Here is a 16,949-nt window from a genome sequence, read left to right as displayed (position 1 = left end):
CCAGTGCTTAAAAAAACAAAACCCCAAAAAGTAAAAACAGCCACCGATAAATTATTCATTTCATTTATTGTTTTATTAATGCCTAGACTGGTACCTACACTCTGAAACACAGTTCTCGTTTTGTTTTGCTCTGCAATAGGTTTTCATGTTACTTCAGAACAAACGATGCCAGCAGCATCTCGGGGCTGGTAATGCGGCTCCCCACACGAGCACAGTTCCACAGGTCCCGCTCCCCTGCTGCCTCGCCCCTCCAATGGAAGCTTTCCATCCTCCAGAGTGGCTTCTGGAAAGGAGAGTGTCTGCTTGGACTTACAATTGATGGGTAGCTTGAATTTGAAGTCGTATTGCAAATATTATTTACTTTCTCTGCATTCACATCTCTACAGCGGTAACAAGGGCTGGCAAGAGTCACTGGGGTCTGAACTGATTTTTATTCCAACAATTGCTGTGCATACAAATCAACATCCTTTGCCTGATATTTACTGCTTTGCTCATCTTGGAAGCAAAGAAGAGCAAGCATTATGAGAATTAAAAAGGTTGCCTGTTTCCCTTGGAGCCTCTGTACCTTTGTCCTCTCCCGGAAAGCTACAGTACTTTGCAACTTCTTACAGCCTCTGCTCCTCAATGAATCGCAACAAATATCCCTGTGCTGCTCACAGTGAAAGTACATACCAAGGGAGCTATTTCCTTCCGTCAGTTATACAATGTCAGTGTCATGGAGCTGTGCTAAATCAGGACCCTGCTCCTGTTCCACAAAGATGCCAAAAGGTCCTGCCAGAGAGAGGGAGAGCTAAAAATAGCAGATCCAAAACTGCAAAAGGCAATCACTGTAAAGACCATATAAACATCTGCGTGTTCAGACAATATTTTTGGCCAGTGCCTTCCACAGCAAAAAATCAGAACTCTACTTTAAATGCAGAATGGCTGTGTACATCAGACTTCAATGAAATCCTGAGAGCTGAGGTTCACTAGCAACTCCGGTCAGGCTCTAGACGTAGCATTTCTCAGGATTTCCTCCTTTCTAGCACTGTGTGAGATCCGTATGCCTGTCTGGGATCCGTGCAGGATCCAAGGGCTATAAAACCCTGTACCAGTTTAGGAAACAAGGAAGACAACTGCACATTCTAGTCATCCCCATGTGGGAGGGTGCGATAGTGCCACAAGCTGCTGCTTATCATGTTGCTGCTGAAAGCAGCTGTGTAGGCAGAACCCCACAGCCTTCAGAGAATCACCCCAAGGACTGCTCTGGACCCACCAAATCCTGAAATAAGGAAGCTGCTAAGGTGCCTCCAACTTACTGGAGAAAGCCAGCCTTCAGGAGAGGACAAACTGCACGCCTTGGAGGTGCAGCACAGGACCTCACCTTCCAGCTGCAGGGCAGATGTGCTCCACGTTGCACCCACACGCGCTGCATGTCAGGGCTGTGTTCCAACACAGTTCCTGTCTCAGGGAAGCAAGACCGTGGGCTGGGTAGGACCTAAATCTCATCCAGATGTGGAGTTAAGAGAGACACGGAGTGAGCAATTCAATACAAATGGCTTAAAGGTCCAAACGTTATCCATCACATTTTTCTATAAAATAACCATCACTGTAAAACCTGACCGCATTTGCAATATTCAGAAACTGATCTCCACCACAGACCTGTTAGGTACAAAAAGCTGAGGGCTCCATTTTGAGCTGAAGAAACTGAAGAGCGGGCAGGGTAAGTGACTTGCTCAGGGTCAAGCAGGACGCAGGTGGCAGAGGCAGAGACGCATACCTGAACGCCCCAAAACCCAGCCTAGCTGAAGCACTGAGGTCTCTGTCCTTAATGGAGCCACTTGAGAGCTCTGAGCACCCACAACACCTATTGATTTCAGATTTCTCCCAGAGGTAAGAGCACTCAGCACTTGTCAGGTGTGTTAGCATAAAAAGAAGGTGCTCGTGTATCTTTTCAAGCCCTAGAGACTGTCTGCTTTCAACAAGAAATTAGCAGTTTGTCTCTGGGTTTTGACATGCCAGACAGAGGGGAGGACTGACAGCTAATGAAGCTCTGAGACAATTACAGTAACTCTCCCATGATGAACTGATCCACCCCTGCATCATTGGGTGCCAGAATAATGAAAGTTGGACTATCTGTAGCATATCTCCTTTTGTTCTACTACAAACACTGATCTGACAGTGCAAATAAAGAGTATGAAAATGGAAGGAAGGCTCATTTCAAGAGACACTATGCCAGAAGATGCTGGATGCAGTCAATCAACATAAGAGTCTGTTTCTTGTCCCAGCAAGTATGTGATAAGCCAGGTTTCGAACCAAACAGGACTGTAAATACAAATATTTATTGCAGTGTTTGAACTAAACTGGTATTTCAGATCTCAGAAGGTGCTTATGGCTTCTAAATGTCTTTCAGTGTGGACCTAGGTTACTTCTGAGATAATTTGATTACCTGAACAGAATCAATTTAATCCCAATTCATAATTAAAATATTCTGCCCAGGTACCTTTTATTTTTAAAATACATTCTGTTTTCTTAGTTAATTGGGATTAGAACTGTAGGCATGATCTGTACCCAAAACACTCCTCTCTGCACCCACACAATTGTTCCTAATTTCCTTGGAAGTTTAATGCAGGCACGTACAGCGGGTAACACCACTTGCTCAGTGAGATGTAGCACAGCCAGCATAGGCACTGCTGGTAGGAGAAACTGCTCGCTTCCCACTCAGAGGCAGGATAATATAGTTCTTGGGGATGGCCAAACATAAATACACAGATGAAAGATAAAGAAGGTTGGTCCTAGTATAATATATAGGCATAAAAGTAATTTTAAAAGCCACGAGTAAATGTATATGAAATGATCACACTTCCAGCACCATCTCAGTCCTACATCTTATTGCAGTAAAAACATGTTTACAATTGTTTTGGTTAGCACTCCCTATATGGAAGTAATTTCTGGAGGTTACAACCTGAAAGTATATTTATATTTCAGTGAAAGCACCATACTTGCAGGATTTTGAGACTTTTTTTTTTTTTCCAAGAAACAAACCAACTTGAACAATATTTCTCATTTTCTTTAGTAAATAAAGTTTTAAAAAGGGGGGCTCTGATTTTTTTTAGTTCACTTTTAAAAACGAAATAAAGAGGCTTGGTTTGCTTATTCCTAATGTCAACTAAACGCTATGCAAAACAGTGCAGTAGTTGGAAGTTGCAGATAAGGTTTTTGGGTCTCTGTCTCTCATCCACATGCATATGCTCTTCAAATGTACTGTCAGAGCCACGTTCAAAAACTTCAAAATCTGGAGGTGAAGGGATCCCTGCAGACTCAGCCCTTGTGCCTGGCATCAGGATCGACACTGTAGATATCTCCAAAGGAGCGTGAACTAATCCACACACTAAGAAAGGATTTACAAGATGGACTGTAACAGCTCCTAAGATAGCTGTTACTGTCTCTGTGTTGTTAATGTGTTTGCAAGATTAGTATCAATTACCCAGTAAGGGACGTATCTGTTTTGAGAGCTTGTAATAAGTCCTTACTTAATATTAGGTAAATAACATGCAAATGAAAGAACATATTGTATAAGCAACACAATATTTGATTATTTGTATGTGTTTGAAAGGTCTATAATGAATACATCTGTCTTTGCAGGATCTGCTAGAGGTATATATTTATGTCTCTCTCTCTAAAAACAGGAATTATACAGAAGCTCAGAGATTCAGTACAGACATTCAAAGTTAAATAAACAGTGAAAGGGTGATATGCACTAACGATTGCCAGTACACTCAATTTTTGATTCATGCCATTTATCCTACTATATTTATCTGAATACGAAGAATGGTGACTGCCTGCCCCCTCCCTCCCTGTCGGCTGTGCCAGCCCATGTCATGCTCCAAGCCTTCCGAAATACCCTGCTTGAGGATTAGAAAACTTTTCCTGAGTAAAGAAAGGAAGAAAACAAGGTCTGAAAAAAATAAGTCTGGTGTAAAGTAGCATCATTTCATGGGAGCCCACAGTGCAATCCTGATTTTTACTGGCTGGGACCCTAACCAGAAATTGGGACCCCACCAGCCAGGCGCCCGGTAACAAAGGCAACACCCAGCAGGAAGAAAGCTGCTTTCCCTCCTACCACTCATCACGTTCCCTGGCTAACTTTAAGTCAGTACAAGGAGCTGGGGGAGAAGAGATGGAGCCGACCACGCCGGGCTCTGCAGAGAGGCGTGCGAGCACGGGGCTGCCCAGCGGCCTGGCCCCGCCGCCGCAAGCTCCTGCTTGCTCATTCCAGTTAGCTTCTTCTGGTTCCTATCAAACCGCAGCAGCCAGTTGTACTAATTCATCTTCATTTTCTGAAGTAAAAAAAAAACACACAGCAGCTCAGGCAAATGTCTAGATAAAAATGCTCTTTTTATCTCCTGAAACCTCGGAGACTGAATTTACCTTCAAGAGTAACAGATGGCTTAATTGCTCCAGGTAAAGACTGTGCACAAGTCAGTGACAAAAAAGGGCTGTACATTTTTTTTTGGTAACATAAATCTCCTCCAAACCCACCCCTGTAAACAGCAATAAGAACATGCAGGGCTTTTTAATTGAACATTAAACTCAGAAGTCCCATTACATTCACAGTACAGTATCCAGTTAATACATCCTTTGGGTTTTTTTTTTTTCCTTTGTCCCACCCACAGAGATGTTACAAATTGGATTTAAATTAAATTTCATTCTAAACACATATATTCAATCATAACAAAACAGTGACAAATTAGCTTATTCCATTTAAACTCATTGTATGCTCAGCCTGAGTACCTCCTGCTCCAGCCCAGGGCCTATTTCCCAGAGGTCAGGTATTTAAAGAGCTGACGCACAAATGTGTGTAGCTATTAGCAGGGGGATTGCTTTGATTATTACATGAAATATCAGATTGAACTGCATGTTTTAAAGTGTGAATATGGAGAGGGGTTGGTTTTATCACTCCATTGGTAAAGGGGTATAAGTGGACAGATGCAACCACAGAGCGGCGTACAGGTAGGGACAGCTGATCTAGAAATTCCTACTTGCATTTTTTTTTTCCTCTTTCTTAAATACGAACTGATACAAAATGAAACCTGACTGGCAACTTCCCTTTTAACACCGCTCCCTGTTAGCTGCCTTTACTGCACATGATAACATGCTATGAGATTTTCTTACTTTCTTCATCACGGCTGGGCCCTTGCTAGTTTTAGCAATCAAAGGAAGCCAGAACGGGTCAGGTGTGGAGTTGACAGAGCGAGTGTGATACCGCTCCTGGGAGCACTTGGAGAGTTTCCAAATCAATCAGTCTCAGGGGGCAGAAAAGCAACAGGCATGAAAAAAAAGATCCTAAGTGTTACCATGGCTAAACATCAACTGTGGTGAGATCAAACACTTGTGAAGCAAGGGATATCGAGACTGCTGTTTGTAAAGGAAAAAAGCCACCATTCCAAAATTACAGGGAAATGTGTTTAGAAAATAAACATTCTCAAATTGGCCCAAAATTTGTAGCAGTAAACAAACTCACTTCTTTTTCCAGGTTTGTGCACTCCTTGTGCACTGTAGATATTTCAGGCCTCATTTTCCTAACAAATTTCCCAAACCAGGAGGGATATGGTGTCCCTACGTGGGGACGTGCCTTAGCTATCTATTGGCCTAGGGTACTTAATCACAACTGCTAACAAATAGGAAAAAAAAAAAAAAAGAAACAATTAAAAATCTAATTGGTTTGAAGCTTTAAATCCCATCCCAGCATGCATACTCATTCCTCTCCGTACTACCCCGATCCTACCAAACTCTTCCCTTCTCTCCGTGGGCTACCCGACAGCAGCTACAGCCATGCACAAACTTGCGGCTTCCAAAACTCGTGCTCCAAGGGTAACTCTGGGTTTAACCCTGCCAGATACCCAGCTGTCATGGCCTTCACGGAGGACACTAAAGCCTCACAAGAAGGGCTTAGCACTTCACTGAACTGGCGATGAAGGAACATCTCTCTCTTGGCATCAACACCCTGACAGCACAGCCAACAGGACCAGCTAGCGATCTTTCCTAATACACGTGTATTTTCTAATAGGGTTAGGAAAAGACTTGGATCTATTGGTGAATTCCCTCAGCAAACAACCAGCAGGAATCAACAAAGAGCGAAGTCAGACGCCCATACGATGCTGTAGCTGTACACACTTCTGCTGATCAATGCTTTCACAAGTTGATCACCACACGAAACCCGAAGGACCAGACTCCCAACTCTTGACTCTATGGCTTCAGTGGGGTGAAAGCACTGGTATCAGCTGAGACCCCAGCCCCAAACCTGCTCTCTACCATCTGTTAGACACATGGTAACTCCTTACACCTGGGCCTTGTGGCGACTGACAGTAGAATCTTCTCCCAGCAGACATGCCTACAGAGGGATCCCCCGCGCTGTGCAGGCCTCACTGCCCAGGTGCAGCAGCGCCTGGCACTAGCAGTCCTCCCTTCGTCAAACTGAGGAAAGCTGCACAAGTGCTGATCACTTCTTCACCAGTAACTGCTCACAGCTAGAGCCCCTCAAAGCCTGTTCCATGCGAGGCCTACCAAGCAGTGTACCTCCACCCACTATTATTGCACCTTATAAATCAAACACAAGTGCAGGAAAGCAGGTGGTCGTAAACTAACAGAAAGATCAGACCAAGAGCGCACATATATTGCACTAGACCCACTCATCACGTTGCTCGGGGTTGAACGCAGACAACGGGACCATTTATTTAGGTTGCCTGTGGCTGACAAGTAACAAGCGTGCACGGAGAGCGTGCACGATCTGGGTTACAGGCCAGGAAACACCTTCCCTCAGCCCTCACCACCGCTCAGGGGCTGGGGTCCCAGGAAGAAACAGGGGGTCCCAGGGCGGAGGAACATTTTCTGTGGGGTGGGAGTAGCAAGCGGGGAGGAAGGGCCCTGCGTGGCCTGAGGAGGAGAGGCGATCCTGGCACGGACAGCCGGGAGCCCTCGCTAGCCCGTTGTCTCTTCGAGGCCAGGTGTGCTGGGAAACATCAGGCACAGTGGGATCCCTGCCTGAGCCACGATCTCAAGCTCAGACCTGCAGCAAGAATCTGTGCAAACAGTTTTTTGGGGGATTTTTTTTTTTTTTTAATTGTAAACAGGGAGCGTGAGTGCCAACAGCTAGATAAGGGGAAGAACCAGTGCTACATTCTCTGGGGTAGCAGAACAGTAATCTCTTATTAGGCAAAACAGCCTTTTGGAAGTTACCGGCTGCTACAAAAGCTGTTAACACATTCCTCTTCTTTGGATTTCCCTCAAGGTGTGAAACACAGACCTTGATGGTTTTCCTGAGCAATCTTGCTACCAGAGACAGCACGAGGGGAGTGCTCGAGCCTGGCGAGAAGAGCAGGGCAACAGCCCCAGGCAAACAGGAGGCTACGTGCCAGGGCCGAGGGGGGCTGAGAAAACCCAAAGGACAATTTGGGAACAGGGCTGGTGCCTACAGCACAACTCAGTCAGGTAGGAGCTGCCGGGGGGCTCCTGCACGGGGTCCCTGCTGGCTCTCATGGGTGCTGTCCCCTGCCTGCCAGGTCTCCCCAGAGACACGTGTCGTTTACTTAGGCAGCAATGCCAACAGCACGCTGTGTCCTCCCGCTGAAAGAAGGGCTTAATCCAGCAAAGCTTAACTGACGCAAGTGACCCTTATTCCAAACCGCCGGGACGGCACCGGTGAGCGCAGGTTCCGCTGGTACGAGCCGGTGAGCTCCGGCCTCTTGGTGCTGAGGTCAGATCCACGCAGTTTTTAATTAAATGACAGAAAAGGAGGCAGAACGGTATGAGTTAAAAACTACTGGCAGTAAAAGCCTCATCTTTTAAATATTCTTTAAGACTACTTAAGTATTCCTGCCCCAAGGAGGTAAATGAGATTATTCATATAAGTAAAAACTACTTACATAAGCTATGGTTTGCAAGACAGTTTACCAATTATGGAGACAGATTTCTGCAGCTAAATCTTATAAAATGAACATGACTACCAAATTCAAATTTTTATTCTCAAAATAATAATAGTTAAAAAAATCAACTGACTAACCAAAACTGCAGACTCGAGGGGGGAAAGGGAAAACTGCAAGAGCAATGCCCCATCCCCCATTGCTGTTGATCTAAAAATTACTTTCCTTTTAAAATCCTACATTCCCCCTTCACTTTCTGTTTTTAGGGCATGATTTGAAATAAAAAGATACAATTAAATTAAGCACCAGGAGTTGCTGAGACACAGAATCAGACACAGAAATATGTCTGATTACAAAACTGCTTACAATGTTAATGATAAAAAAAACCCTTCCTGTTTGTCACGGCCACAAAAACCATCCTGTTTTTGGATAGGATAAGGTCCTTTATGATGTTGATAAAGCACTCCTCTTGGAGAAACATAGGGTACCATCAATCAACAACATTTGTCTTTGGCTTCTTTTGTCGACATCCCAATATTACAACAGCAAATCATAATCCTAGCAAAGTAAATAGGCTCTGGGGAGAAGTAGCTATAAATTGGGCTTGCCTCGATCAAATGAACTCCATCATGAAGGTCTGTTAAGCACTGAGTGTTTTACTTTCTAGCAGAACATTCAAATTGAAAATAGGTGGATTGAAAAGAAGCATCAGAGCTAGGAAACAGCGAGCTAAAGTTAACAATTAGCAGCAGATCACCCTGACCATTGCTGCTGTGCCTTCTTTTTCTTTAGCAGTTATTCACTTCAGTTTACCTCAATTAATTTATTTTTCAGTTTACTTCAATATTTCTATATTTTTCCCCTCAATCTGGAAGATTTCTTTAAGGGCAAAATTCAGGCTTGGCATAAGCAGACGTGACTCCACTGCTTTAATGAGCACTAAGGGCCTGTCTACATAAAAGGGCTGCTCCAGATTAAGCAAAGCCTGTTATGTAAAACAATAGAGCTACATGACTGCAAGTGGCAATTTTTCTATTATGGTTTAAAGTGGTTTAAAGTGGGTTCATTGTGGTTTAACTCAAGGTGACTACCTTCATCAGTCTAATGAAACTGAAAGTTTTCCTGGCACGCAAACAGAATCTTGCACCAAAAACTGCAAGTTAAGCTGATGCAATTTTGTCATGCAGATAATACTGAGGTCCTTTTGTTGTCCCTTCAGCGTAAAACAGCCAACCCACTCTTTATACCTTTTTCTTTTTTGCTTAATGGTAACTGGAACAGCACAAGCTAACTCTAATTTCCATAAACAGCTTAAATAGTGTTTTGTTATCGTAAGAAATTATCATTACAATTACTCTCCTTCAGTACCCTGAAGCAAGCTGTGCAGCCCAGTGTCAAGGTTCAGATTTTGATCTGGATTACCCCTGGATCAGGCTGAGGACCGAGCTGTTAGTTCCATCCACCTAGTACGACTGCATGAGGGATCTGGGAACACAGGTGAGGCAGCAAAACCTCAAACCAGGGAGGGGACACTCCTCTAAGAGGATTTTACTGAGGCTCCCTAATGCCCAGGCTGTGTAAGAGGTCCAGCTGAAGCCCAGGTTACAATCTAGACCTTGATTTTAGCTAAGAGGCAAAGATAAAAAGGAGCAAAACAGACAAAAAAGGAGCTAATGCTGCTACACTGGCATGCTACACAGATACTTTGGTGGTGACATGACATCTGTGCTGTTCTCCAGCGCAACACGCAGGTACACGCATACACCCACAGATGCCTTTGTTCAACTTCTGCATTCATGTTGGTACCCACAAGCATTTATATTCAAAATCCAAATGTCAAATAACATTTTTATTATTGTTAGCTATCAACTCCAAAAGAAGCAAAAAATAGAATACTCCTGTGAACTGCTGAGATGTATTCTTGACACGGGGAATAGGATCAAAAGGCAGATAGCTTACCTTACAAGTCTCAAGTTTTCACACTATTTACAATAGCTCTCCCAACTGCACAGGTGTCAAAAATAAAGCAAACTGTATCGTGCAGAAAAAGTAACTTTGACAGGTCTAATTTACTGAGACTGATTCATGTGACAGCATAAACAAATCATTCTTGTCAAAGTCTATATTGAAAATGGAGTAAATTGATTGTGGAGTCAAGTGCACTAGTAATTTCAGGGAGTATTGTGATTTCATTTGTAAAACTATCGCAAAGAGGAAAAAAAACCACCTGTCTTTCAGAGCCAGCTTCAATTTTTGCACTAGTCAGAGTACTAGAAGAATATGCTGTTTAAGAGCACACTGTTATTACCAGCACTTTCCCTGTGCAATCCTGTTGCTGTGTATTCAGGGAAGTAACACAAGAAATCCCCTGAGATCTTTTGTACAAATATACAGTGGAGATCAACAAGAAATCCTCCAAGTGAACAAAACATTGTGTGTGTGTTTTCTTGCTTCTTCTGTAGGAGCAGAATATTATCGCTGATTAGAACACCAGCCTAACATTCAGTTTCTTACTGGAACTGTTTTTTATGCTTATGAGGAATTACAGAAACAACATTATGATAATAGGGCTTTTTGAGGTAAATTCAAGTTATATAATCTCTGAGGTCATTGTTTTCTTCCTCTGCAGGGGATAGGGCGAGTTTCTGGGAGTATGCTCTAAATGACAAAGCCTGAGTTTCTTATCCATGAATAAAAAACGGGGAGATGTAAACTTTGTGAAGATAAGCAATAACAAAACTTGTGTGTAAAGCATCCAGTGCAGCTAACGATCCTCAGAGCAGAGAAAGTGAAGCCAATAAGTTATGCTAGACAGGCACTTACAGAGGTCTTCTGGGGTCATGTTTACTAATCTCTCTCTCACTCTCTGTCAGAGTGTTATGAAGGAGCACAAAGCATGCAAACTACAAGGTAGATGAGCGGTGAATTATTCAAAACAATACCTTCACACTTTATAGAAAAATAACAAATGTTAAATAAAAAGCGCATTTAACCAAAGGGTGAATTTTAATAACCCCAATAAAGCCTCGGTACACCATAAAGACAATAGCTGGGACGTGTCTTGCAAGAATGGTTTTTTCCATTTTGCAACGAATGGATTTAATAGTGTGCCCCTGTTTTCTCCAACCACTTGACTTGGTACAGCCCTTTGACTTAAATTCCAGATGACCGCCCCCCCCTCTTTTTTTCCCCCCATAGACAGAAGGTACAAAATCTTTTGTTCAGATTTCCAGAGAATTCTGTCCAACAAATATTCACCTTTTGTGTTCATCTTCAAGCTTCATAAGGTCAACGTGAAATAGGGAAACAGAGCATTAAATTCCTAAAATCAATAGCATGTACATAAATTGACATTCATTACTTTACAGAGATTTCCAGTTTCTCCTTGATTGATTAAAGCTAGGGGTTGAAAATAAGTGCTTTTCCCCTGCCTGGAGAAATTCCCAATTGTCCATGCTGTGAACCTTCCATTAGGAGACATGAGACAGCGGTAGCAGTACATGGTTCATTTCACACCGCCACAAAATAGACTTGTCATTCCACAATCGAAAGTAAGGAACCTGATGGAAGAGCAATGTGTCAAAAACTTGTCAAAAGAGCCTTGTGCTTAATGACAACTGAGAACAAGGAAACCATATCTTGAGGTTTACACTGGCTAGCTTTCCCATGCAGACATTGAAATTGAAAAAAATAGCTTGTTAATTTGTTATGCGTTTGAATGTGATATTGAATGGCAATTCATATTTTTCAACCTAATTAATTTTGATTCCACATTCATTTAGGGAAGATAAATATTTACAATACAATTAAATTAGTTAATTTATAAAAGCAAAGAAGCAAAAACAGTTGAATAAGAGCTGCCTAAATTAATGCTAAGAAAATCTTTTCTCTGTACTAAAAATGCTGGAAAGCTAATGCTGCATAAAATGTCCTATTAGTAAGGGTGCTGTATAGTAACGTTATAAGTATAACAAATTGATCTTTTGTAAGAATTATGTTAGACCCTGAAAAATGATCATGTCAAATTCTGTGGCACAGTGGAGCCGAACCAATTACGTGAGTAGATAATTTGGCCCTTCACACTAGTAAAACATCATTAGTAGGAATATCTTCAAAGAAAAATACATATTTGGGGAATACTTTGCAACTAGGTGATGCTTTTTAAGTGTTCATACAATGAAGAAAGGGACCTAATTTCTTAAACTTCAAACACTAGGAAGGCAATTCCATAAGGTGTGGATTATAATCACACTGAGAAGACAATATTGCTGGTTTTATTAATAGTTACAGAACCACATATGTGTACATATGGTGAATATGTCTGGAGTATTTTTTTCATGGATGGGCTGGTTAATGATGGGTAAAGCTTCAAAGATTCATAAGGATTCTTTAGGATTCAAATGCATGGCTGTTTCCATCTGAAGCTTGTTAGTTAAAAAGGCTAGAAATATCACTAAAAAAGATTTAATATTAGATTTCCAGTACACCTTCCACCTACCGTGGACTGGAAATTATGAAAAAGCTTTCCTTCCATACAGTGCTTTTATTTTGCGCAAGGAAAACTTTTCAAAAGTTTATCTGAGACCCTCAGAAAGTCTTAAGCTCATTTCCTCAGTGATTTACACCAAACCATATGCACACCAAATCGCCTGCCCCAGCGGGAACCTGTGCTGATAGCAGGGCAGTGCCTTAAGAGGTCGGCAGTGCCACAAGGGACAGAAGGGTTTTGTTCAGCTGTGACCCGGTGACGTTCCCACCTGTCTCTTATTTGGTCCCCAGCTTCCAACATTTGCAATGTTTGTGAACATGGTATGTCAGAAGAACCATAATACCTCCTAAGAGCAATCCCTTCTAGGTAACTCCCACGTAATTTGTGCAATTTGTACAAAAAAATCCAAAAGATTCAGATTCAGTGAGCCATATGACATGACAGGCACTTTTAGAGTAGCCCACTGTCAGATATGTTGCAGAAATCCCCAGGAACAAGAGAGACCTCTCATTTCCCCGTGGTTTATTTTGCCCATTCCCTACATGATGCTCCAGCAGCAAAGGAACGATTCATGGATGAGCAGAGTAGGTGCAGGACTTCTTGAGGGTCCCTGCGACCCCAGGGGAACTGGCGGATTTGCTTGCCAGAACAGTCCCTCCGTCTTCATTTGTCTCCCCCAGGGCGTAAGTCACAGCCAGGTTCCCAGTGGCATTTTGCAGCCCATGGACTTTGACACACCTTTCTGGCACTCAGAAAGCAAGGGGCAGAAATAAATTTTATTCCCAGTGACCCACTTACTGGGTGCCCTCAGCAGCTCCTGCGGGCAGGGAGGGCAGCACATCACCGATTCTGAAGCCAGCCAGCTTGAAACTTTGTTCAAGAGGGGAAGGACGAGTAAGGTTTACACATGTACAGCTATTAGTATACAGTGGTACTTGGGGAAAAAAATAAAAATCAATGTTAAGGTAGTAAGGAACCTGAAACCACTCTTTCAAACTATTTTTCTGAAGAATAACAACTTCAAGGTGAACTGAACCTGAAGCTAAAACCCAAGGCCAAAAAAGGTCCTGAGGTGGACTAAAAGAAGCAGGCACAGAGTGCTTTCTTGCACTCTTTCCTACCTCTCTTTCTAAGAAGGATTTAATACTAACCTAACACAGATGGGATGTGATTAGTCTCTAATGTGTCGATCCACTGCAAATATGCAATAAGACGGTTCCTGTTACTGAGCACTGGGGGATTTGATAGGAAAACCCAAGCACGCTTGTTTTGCAAAAAATAAATAAATAAATGTATATTGGAAAATGTAACGTGGGGGAAATTAGGAAAACATCTGTTTAATTCTGGCCTTTTCTGCCAACAAAAATTCACAGAAATAACAAGAGTGACTGATAAGAAAACTGGGACTTAGAGGCAAAATTATAATTTAATTCTACTAACACTAGGAAATACCTTGACTCAAAGGTGGAAGGCTGTTCTGCCCGGTATTCGAGCCTGAAGAAACTGTGGCTGCAGAGCGTGCACGTGTCTGTGTGTGGCGAGAGGAGGGTAATGGTAATGCTCTCACAACAGCATTTACTGTTCCCGTTCTGTGATCCATCTCTTCCCTCCCTCTGCTACAGAGCCTAACCAGCATATTCGGTTACAAATAAAATAAAGACTTCCATATCTAAAGGAGAGTTTGCTAATTGAATAAACTGATTATTTTAAGGGCATTTACAAATCCATTCAGAAACCATTCACCATACCACGAAGAAAAAAACTCCTATTGGTGTCGGGAGTTGTCCTTAGGGAGATACCACTCTAAGCCTCTCAGCACTGCGCTGCCAATGTCTTTGTTCTTGACCTGACCTAAAAAAGCGCTCTCTTTATGAGTCACTGAGGATTTATTTTCTGCCTTAGCTTAGCCCCAGCTTCTTTTAGGCAGAAAATGACACTTTTGCTCAGTTGTGGCAGATGACCCGCGCTTTTTGTGATGTGGGTGATCGTCCACCAGGATCTGTGCTGAAGCCACCAGTGTGATTGAATTTAGGAGCACAACTGCCTGGAAATGCCAGCTACAAGCATTGCTTTTGTGGGTGGCAGTAGGTTTTGGAGTGCCCTTCTATTTTTCTAGAGAAATGTAAGCCTAAAAACACATTTTATCCAAATATTTTACAAGATACTCCTTCTTCGTGCAATGAAACATTTAAATTGTGATTGGGATCCTTACCTAGCATAAGTTGCATAAGCCCCTAGGAAATGTACTGATTTATATTCATTTACGTCAACTGAGCCCTTGTCTATTTGAAAACTCTCTCCTCTCCCCAATATTACAAGATAATTTGTCCCCTGATCAGCTCAGAAGAAAACCCCACAGTGTCTAAACCCAGTTCTGTAATGTGGAGGAGATTTCTGCATGTCTGCAGGGAGACACTTTATGATCTGGTCATCCAAGCTTATCGCTGCGTGCTTTATGGCTCAGAGAAAATAAAATACACATTTCAGGAGAGCGTCTATTTGGATTTAAAAAAAAACAAAAAAACAAAAAACACACCATCCACCCCTCCAAATTCAGACTAGTTGCTTACAAATGGCCTGTCCGAGCACAGGCTCCAGTCCTGCTCCTGGGCACAGGTCCCTGGACGCAGAGAGCCCCCAGCCAGCGCAGGGGAGGTGCGGTGCTGGACGCCTGCAGCGAGAGCAGCCTCTCTTTACACGTTACACACTTAGCCTAGGCGTGTGCAGCGTGCTCAGGAGATCAAAATCTTTATGATGGCCCTGATAAGGCATTGTAGTTTTTCTAGGAGGCCTTCTGCAAAACAGAAACACAGTTCAAACTCTTTCACTGGATCAAGACCGGCTGATGAGAATTGGGCCAGGACTCCTGCTAATGAACTGGATCTATGTTTTCTAAGCTTTTTGAAAATTGCTTATTTTTTCTTGGACTTACTGACTTTCTTTCTATTCTCTCTAAAATTTTCAAGGCAAAAAATAAATTTCCAGCTCTTTGTAATTAAATTGACACTTAATTACCTAAGCACTACTGGCACCTCCTAAAACACGTAGCCCTACTCTCACAGTATTGTAGAATACAATGTTAATGATTTTTTTTTTTTTTAAATCTGGTTAGATTCAAAACATTTAATGACAAATAAAAGCCTTAAAATAAGACAGAAGACATCTTCAAATACTCATAAGCTAGAAGAATAAAAAACAGGATTATCTTCAATTCCTCATGATTTTTAAGCCAACTTGCAGTATGAGGAGGCTGAGTGGTTCATTTTGTGTATATAACTAGCAGAGATTAGACTCCTATCAAGGTTTCAGAGGGCATGTGCTCCAGAAAGTAAGTAAACATGACAGTGCCATTCCTTCTTCCCCCTCTTTCTATCCTCCCACTGGTTTTACCATCTGACATTTAAAAAATAAAATGTAAATGCTAAGTTTTACCTATTTATATAGGAAGGTCACCTACTCTACCACTCAGGGTGAAAGCACACCATTACCATTCGAAATACTAAATCCCTTTCCAATTCATACCACGTGGGAGTTAAGTTCTGTACTGCAAATGGATTTTTCGCTGTTTCTTCCAAAAACAATACACGTGATAAGCAGAGGACCAGACCGTGGAACTCGCAGGGAGGCTCGGAGCCTCAGCCTTGCAGAAGCACAGTGTTAAAACTAAGCCGGCACTAGCCATATCTCCACTAAACGGGAAAAGATAAGAGTTTAGCACGATAGGACTTGTGTCGTGCACTTTTCCACCCACATCACTGGGTGAGAGCCCAGCTGGAGCCCTTCTTCCCTGCTCTCCAGGTTGCCTGAGGGCAGGGCACGCTGCTGGACAGGGCTGCAGGAGCACGCGTGGCACCTGCTGTCCCTGACCCACCGGCACAGCCGAGCCCCAGTCCCTGCAAGGCAGCCAAGCACGGCTGGGCTGCTGCCACTGTGCGTGCTCTGGAGCTTTGCCTAAATCCACCCTTTATGCATAGGCTTGTGCACAAACAACACCGATGTTGGACAAGCTGGGACTTGCGGATGGGCTCGGACCTATGTTTGAGCAGCCGTGCAGGTTGCTGAACACTCGGCGAAAATTCAGTTTAACCTTGTCTGAGGTGCACACTGATGCACAAGGGAGCTACTGGCTCCAGAAGTACCTGACCCCCCAGCCTCACTGAAGTCAGAAGTTTCAGATTTAAAGTTGTTTCTGTTCTGTAATTATAGGAGGTTGTTTAGATATGCAGAGCAGAAAAGCCCACAGACTTTCCATACACCAGTAGAGGTGTGCAAAGGCTGTAATAATTCTCTAACCACGCCTTCTTAATTCTACGTAGTATTACTGGATGGGACTTCCTAAGAGTAGGTCCACAGACCGCTCTGACCTAAGGAGCCTGTAAGCACCTCATGTAAAGCAAACACTGCTCTTTGTGAGCAGTGTTTGCTGAACAGGGCTTTAAGTAGTTGCCTGTGTCTTTTTCCGCGCTCATACACCCTTTACGAGTGCACGCAGTGCCAGGCAACATACAGTCTTAGTACATTTCCCTAAAAAACACACAATCTATGTTCGTTGGATACCT

The 16,949-nt window shown here is 42.9% G+C and overlaps 1 long non-coding RNA gene across 2 annotated transcripts in view; it reads right to left on the bottom strand.

Moving 5' to 3' along the window:
- The window catches only part of LOC308177193, a 40,029-nt gene that overhangs the window by 11,668 nt on the left and 11,412 nt on the right, over nucleotides 1-16,949 (bottom strand). Inside the window, exon 4 of one of the 2 annotated variants that reach the window (XR_013938933.1) lies at nucleotides 1,388-4,319. The exons of the other annotated variant lie outside the window; for it this stretch is intronic. This is a non-coding gene — a long non-coding RNA (uncharacterized lncRNA). Of the gene's footprint in view, nucleotides 1-1,387; nucleotides 4,320-16,949 lie in introns of those variants that run through there. 2 annotated transcript variants of the gene reach the window in all.

The sequence above is a fragment of the Anser brachyrhynchus genome (genome assembly GCF_964034855.1).
Source record: "Anser brachyrhynchus genome assembly, chromosome: 13".
In the NCBI taxonomy this organism is placed as follows: domain Eukaryota; kingdom Metazoa; phylum Chordata; class Aves; order Anseriformes; family Anatidae; genus Anser; species Anser brachyrhynchus.
Note: the sequence above shows the minus strand (reverse complement) of the source record. Positions and strands in the feature narration are given on the sequence as shown.